The 7,409-nt window shown below is 41.2% G+C and overlaps 1 protein-coding gene across 1 annotated transcript in view; it reads right to left on the reverse strand.

Moving 5' to 3' along the window:
- The window catches only part of wnk1b (WNK lysine deficient protein kinase 1b), an 82,954-nt gene extending 82,275 nt beyond the window's left edge, over window positions 1-679 (reverse strand). Inside the window, exon 1 of the mRNA XM_083999229.1 lies at window positions 105-679. The gene's annotated coding sequence lies outside the window, so the exon portion shown is untranslated. The remainder of the gene's footprint in view (window positions 1-104) is intronic.
- Between the last annotated feature and the right edge of the window lie 6,730 nt (window positions 680-7,409).

Genomic DNA, 7,409 nt, shown 5'->3' on the forward strand with positions numbered 1-7,409 from the left:
AGCTAACTTTGCCCACAGGCAAAAAGAAGACGCAACCATAAAAAAAAAACATACAGTCACGACTTAAATAAAGCGTCACAGTAAAACACAAAATGCACCGTTACCTGTTACATCGGTATGGGCTGTGCTGGTATACCGTGGAAATATGAAGGAAAACCCTGGTTTAAAAAGCCGTGAACTCCTCTGCAGTGGGGGTCCGCTCCGACACAGCACTAATGTCAGTCTAGTGCGTCACGTTAAAGCCACAGTTGGTTAGTGAAAACCCCCCGAAAAAGACGCTGTTTACAAAAACATTACTTGAGCTACAAACGTATCCTTCCGCACAGGTCCGAGCGGCGACGCTGAGAGCGAGACGTGCAGCGAGCCACAGCAGGCGAACAGACACCTCCCACCGGGCAGAGAAGCCAAGTTCGCTCGCTGGTGTCGCGGCGGCTCTGGTACTTCTTTCTGTCTGTCTCTGTGTGTTGTCTGTGTACCCTGCAACTGCTACACAAAAAAAAAGCCAACAGCCTCACTCAAGCAGCGCTAATATCCTCATCCGTATCAGCATCCAGACTCGCTCCCGCGACCGCTGCTTGGCGCCTCTCGGCTCGTGTGGTGCAGTAAATCCGCTGTGATCCACACTTATTCCCTGTTTTCAAGCCATCAGACAGCGGCTCCGTCTGCTCCGTGCTCCTCTCTAACGATGACTCGACAAGGGCTTTCACACACAAGTGCCGCGGCAAGGGTGCTACTGTTAACCCGGATGGTACCGGAAAAGGGGCGTTCTTTCAAAATAAAGCAAGAAATAAAGATCGGCTACATTGCAAAACTAAAACCACATCCATGTAGTCAACTAGCCTGTGTTATAGAAAGAGCAGAAATTAAATCCTTCAGAGATCCAGTCTAGCTGTTGAATAGCTGAAATAACCCACTTTTTCAGGCTACATGAAAATTAGGCTAAATCATGCAACATGACAATATTAGCCTACATTGCACCAAAGATTTTTGTGGACCAGGAGTCAGTCTGCATTCTTCTCTGGAGGATGGTCTGGCGAGGCTAGTATTTATTTAATCTGATGGAGATCCATCAGTGGCCCTGCTGCTTTCCTTTGGCTTGTTAGAGCGGTTGTGATACTTGGACCAGCTTATATCTTTTTAAACCAGAGGGGAAAAAAATTGATTGATTTTAATAGGAGAATAAGTAGAACATGACTTAAGCAATCACTTGCTTGAAAACATTTGTAACAAATAGAATAAAATAAAATAAACTCCAAGGCACTTTCAGAAAGCCTAATTTATAACATTCACTATGATTTGATTTATAAATATCAATATGGTCCCTTTAAAATATAGATGGTCCCTTTTATATCACAATTGCCTAATCATCTTAAATGCTATGGTCTCTTTACTAAAAGTATTTTTAAATGTTTATGCACTGATAGCCTATTTTATTGTATAAAATCCTATAAAGTTGTGTCAAATTATAATCTGCATCTATTGAAAAATAAAACTACCAGTGTGACAGTGATGTCATTATTCATTTTATCAGAGACACAGTCGAAACACAGTCGAAATTGAGCATCTGTCAAAAAAAAAGTTGCATTCAAAAATCTTATTTTGACAGCTCAAAACGGAAATGATACTGTTCATCCCGCCCAACTTTACGGCAACATCCAGAGGAAAACTCCAGTGCCCTAACAGGGCTAGTCAACAGCTGCAGTGTGTGAAACAACACGTCGTTCATCATGCTTTTATTTTATGATCAAACTTTCCAAATGATGCCTGCTTTGTGTGCGTGTGTGTGTGTGTCAGTGTGTGTGAATCTGCGTGTGGTCCTCTGACTCACTCTTTGATGTGCACAACTTCTGAGAATGTGTCAAGCTCATCACCTTCAACGAAAACAAAATCATACCACCACCATTCATATCAACACTTCAGACTTATATGAGTCCACAACAACACTGAACTGTGGTTTACTGACCCAAGTTTGAATGAATGAATTTGAAAAAAAAAAATTGCTTTTATTTTTGCAAATAGCCTAATGTCCGGACCAAATATTTTTATTATCATACCTAATTTTTTGTCTCCTCTACAGTAGCAGTTTGTCCACTTTTTGTTCCATTTATTTGACAAAACTTTGTGAGACATACTCCACACACTTGCTTCTTATCACTGCGGTTCTAAGTGCTGTAAATCATACTCACTAATTAATGCACTCATTGCTGTATCCTAGCCAAATATGCCTGTTATCTCAGCTTCCAGTGTTAAACGGGAGATAATTTGCTCATATAGCAGCTTACTGTAGCAATCAGCAAACACTCCTGGATGATAAAGAAATTTCAAAGAACGGTGTTGCACCTGAGATGCTCGGCTGAGGAATGGGAGGAGAGACACAAACTGGGTCATGGACTTGTTGTTTTGGGTCTTCACATGACCACCAGGAGTTTAATATTGCAGCAGAACATGAATGAGTCTGTGTGTTTCAGCACAGGGCACATCATTCAATTTGGGTCCTGATTCCTCCTGACCTGAAAAGGAGAGTGTGTGTGTGCATAATGGTCTTCTGCCTGTGCACACACATGCTGCACATATTTATCCTGCACTTTGCTTTAGGCAGTGGGACAATATGTGTGAACTAAACTCTTTCGGAAAGTACACAAAGACGTCATTGAATGCATCAAATGTGCTCTGTGGACAGTCAGTGAGAGATAGTCCAGCTATTGTATGGCTTAGCCTCGAATGTGTGTCTGACATTCTTTTTGCTCTATTTTTATACGTGCGGTGTCCACAAATATCATTAATCTATATGCTGACATTCACTTTACAATTCCTCTCTGTTCACAGTTTCTCTTTGAGGAAGTATCAGCATTGAATATTTTATTGAATTCTGGCCTTATTTTAGGTTTTGTATTTCACATTTCAGAAATGTCTCCCTCTACATGCAACACCTGGCTGCAGTCAAAAGCTAAGACTTAGGAAAAAGCATGTGTTCACTTATGTAAACGCATACCTGAAGACTTGCTATACACAGGGGTCAGGGATGACAGAGTGTTTATTGCAAGCAGTTGAGTGGACAGCAGGAAAAACCCTGGAAAGAAAACACGTGCGTCGTGCATGTATGTATGTAGCACCTTGAGCCATTTCCAGCTGACAGCAAACAGCATTCCTTCAGTGCACACACACAGATACACACAAACACACCTCAACACACCTTACTCCTCTCCTTCAGAAAGCTGTAAAACTGCCTCTGAAAATTGCTCTGTGCGAGTGGATGATTTATTCTACTACTCATGGTCTATGTTCTGACCTGTACCTGTGTTGACCTGAAAACCGAGTGCAACCTGCATTCTGGGTGATGACGCGTTGTAGCCACCGAAGTTCCAGAGATACCGGACTGAGAGAGGAACACCCTGAGGCGACCGTATCAACGCAGTCGCAAAGCACAAAGTGTCAGTGAGGTGATGAGTGACAAAGTGTGACAGATTCATGTTCCTCTCAGAAGATTAATGCCACAATCAAGCCCATAAGGACATGGTGCAGGTAGAATCAGCTGGTATGGCTAAATCAAACTACTCAATGATTAAAATCTGATACTGTATCTTGTCCGTTTATTCCATGGGAGAAAAAAAAAGTGTGAGGCCTGAGGCCATGTGTGAAATTTGCATATTATCCTCGTATCTATACGGATTCCCTCCGGGTACTAAAGCTTCCTCCAACAGTACAAATGCACGCACCTTCAGTTAACTGGTGACTCCAAAGTGTGCAGATTGAAGCCTTGAGGTTGTTTTGTGTCAGTTTGGATTGACTCCAGCATGACCCTGCATGGATAAACAGTATAGCTAACGGATGGATGGATGGATGGATGCACAGAGCCAGCTGATTTCCTCATCATTCCAGTCTTGATGCTAAGCTAAGATAAGCTAAGATACCTCCCTGCTGGCTTTGGTCTCATACAATCTTCTTATTCCTTTAACCCAAGGACTGTTTTTTTTTTGTTGTTGTTTTTTTTGCATAGTTCAAACACTGACTGTCAAGAAAAAGCAACATTCTCAAAATGACAAATCCCTACTCCTGTGGAAATTTTCTATCTGCTCCACAGAGCAAACGCATGAGCGTGAATCACACTTAGCTGGTACAATTGCTTATCTTCAGCTGACTCAGCAATGAGCTACAGTTGCCTTATGCTCTTTTTAAGCAATTCTGGAAATGAAGCTCATCCTACGGTTGCATTTTTCTTGCACCATGTGTCGCTTTTGACGTCAGTGTGATCTCAATATCATTCAGATACTCTTATGGCCTGCTAATGGTGCCCAGCGGCCACAGGAGTCCTATGTTACAGTAAAGGAAGTGACGGTCTGCGTTGAGGGACAGCTGACAGTTGGAATTCATTAGCCAAGAAATTCTGAGAAGTGAAGCTTTCACTCACTGACTTCTTTAAGTAATAAACCAAAAGTGACATTTGAACCTCTTCCTCATTTGTCCTTTTCTCTCAGTGTCCCAATCACCTAGTTTTAACTTTTTCCACACTCTTATATAAACACTCTTTCCCCCCCCTTCTGTTGAGTTTGTTACGCCAGTGTCTACGGTATTATCCAGTGAATAGGACATTGAAATCAAGCCAACTCTTTATGCATGTCAGTCTCCAGCAGCTATGTTTACATTAAAGACCGGATCAGTTGGTCATTCCCACTCAAAACAGGAAACAATCCCACTCTTAAAATAGCACCCTTGTTGATTTTTACCATCAGATTGCACTATTCTCTATGATAATACATGTTAATTACAGTAGCTCCTCTGAAGTAGTCTACTTTGCATGATTGCTCACAGCTTTTCAAACATTTCTTCTTCTTTCTTTCCTTGCTCGTATTGGATATTAGCAGCGGGTTGCATGAGTCGTACTGAAAAGTGCATGTTGAGGGAATGCACGTACAGGTATCTGTGTGTCCGGTCTTGCAGCTCATCTCCTCACACATACAAACACAAAAACAAGACAGAAGTGAGCAAAAGAGGAAGCTGGAGTATGTTAAGTATGACTAAGAATATGCAGAGGGGAAATATGCAAAAAAAAAGAGGCTGCTGACCTGGCAGTGTGTATATGTATCATCATATCAAGCATGCAATCATGCAAACTCTTCTACTGCACTTCAGTTGTTATCAATCACTTCTGCATGGATGATTTTCATTTCACACAAAAAAAAACACCCCAAAAATTGGTTAATTGATAGCGATGTGTTCCTGGTCTTCCTGTGAGTCTGTTTCAACCTCGCTCATTCCCCATTTCTATAGCTTGTTCCTTTATCTCCATTTCTCAGTGTCTTTGTGCAGGGGAAATCTTTTGTTGCATGCAGCGTTGCGTGTGTGCAGGTTAGAGAAATGACAAATAGCCCTCTGTTAAAGGGCAACGTCTGACCTTAGAATTTGTCCTTACTAACAAGTTGCAACAGGTTGGAGAACTTGTGGTAACACAGACAGGTAAATGTGGCCCCTCTCTTTCTCTCTCTCTCTCTCTCTCTCTCTCTCTCTCTCTCTCTCTCTCTCTCTCTCTCTCATTCACTCCCCCTCCCTCTCTGTGTGTGTTCTCGCTTATCTTTCATTTGGCTACTTCCCTTTGTGTACTGATACTCCTTTCTCCCATCTATTCCCTCAACCTCCTCTCCTTCTTTTAATTTAACCGCAATTGAATTCATTCATTTATCTTTAATTATAATGTACAATAAGCATATTCAAAGTACTTGAATGTGGAAAATTAATTAAAAAAAAAATTAAGATTGAACACTCATCCATGAGATATTTAATTATCTACTGATCAGAGGTCTTATGTGTGACACTTTTACAGTATGTTGCTCTGCCATGTGCAACTTCTGTAAAATACATCATGGGACATCTGGCATTTGATGCAAGTGACCAAGCAGATTGCCAGTCTTTTCCGCTTTTAAATACAACAAATGTTCGTTTAATGATTAAAATTAGCTGGAGAATTATTCCAACCACCTGCTGCCATGGACGTTGAATGAAACTTTCATGTTATTCTAACCCTAACCCAAACCCTAACCCAACAACTTCAGATCAAGTCCGAGCTCTCTTGAGTTATGTGCGGCATGCCTGTAACTCAGTGCATGTACTCCTATCTATGTAAGAGTGAGTGTGTGTCAGAGGAGGTGCTTTAAAAGCTCTCCTGTTGCAACAGTGAGGCTGTCACTTCCCTTCTTAGTGACACTGCATCCAGAGAGAGAGGGAGAGAGGGAGAGGTTGACTGAGCCTGACAGATATAACTCTGCATTAAGGTGAATGGGGCCCTCATGCATGCCTGGTGTGTGTGTAACCTAATTGTGTGTTCATTCTGATATCTATATGTAATATTTTAGAAAATAATAAACTATCCTGACATGACAATTTACACTGATATTGGTTAATTATTTTTTTTTATCAGCAAACAAGCAATTTTTCCTATATTATGGACACCCCTGATACTTAATCTTGGAAACATTAGAGGGTGAACCTTTCCACAAGTTTTATATTGACATACAATGCAATGTCCATATCAAACAAATAGAAATACATTGCCTTGCTTTCTTTCATTGTTTGTCTTGAGCCAGTGAAGATGCCTTGTTGTCACTGCCTTGCGTTATGCACATGAATATTAGAAGTGCCCTTCAGGGATGATTCAGTTACACATGATGAAGGCTCATACAATAAAGTTATAATACAATAATGGCACGCAAGTTACAGAATAAACGTATGCCCTGCTCTTGAATGGTGTGCAGTAAACTGAATGGAGATCAGTCATCATGCAGTGCATTCTCCTGCCAGTTAGTGTCACTAAAGAGTTCAGTGTTTTAGACACACTGACTGTGTACAGTTTAACAGATCTCACCTGATCTTTGCGGAAACTTTCATTCTCCTCCGTCTGCTTTTCCTGCTTTTCCCAGGTTCCATACGTTTTCCCACACAGTGAGATAAACCCATTAATCTAATACAAGGTCAAACACAGTTCATCTACTCATGTTCTCTGGTAACACTCCAAAGAGGAGGCAATTAATGTAAATGAGGTCTCTGTCCCTGCGGGGGGGACGGGGTTAAACATGACATGGTGCTCTGCTTCTCAACTGTAATTGTATAGAAAGGTAATTTCTCAGGGGAGGGGCAGGGTGAAGAGAGGGAGGGAGAGCAGCGTTTGATAAATATCATTAATCATGTAGAGTGATTAACAAAGAGCCAAAACCAAAGATGATTATTTTCTCTTTTTATAAATCAGTATGTTAGCCTTGTCTTTAACTTAAATAATGACTTGCCCTGAGACAAACTATCAGTACTCCCTAATGAGTCTGAGCTTGTTTTTTTTTTTACATCCTGGAAGTCCCTCCCTGGAGAGTTTAGGTGTATTGGGACAGCTTAAGTGATGTGAGGGAAGTTAGCAGCAATACAAA

Source organism: Trachurus trachurus (assembly GCF_905171665.1).
Source record: "Trachurus trachurus genome assembly, chromosome: 23".
Lineage (NCBI taxonomy): Eukaryota > Metazoa > Chordata > Actinopteri > Carangiformes > Carangidae > Trachurus > Trachurus trachurus.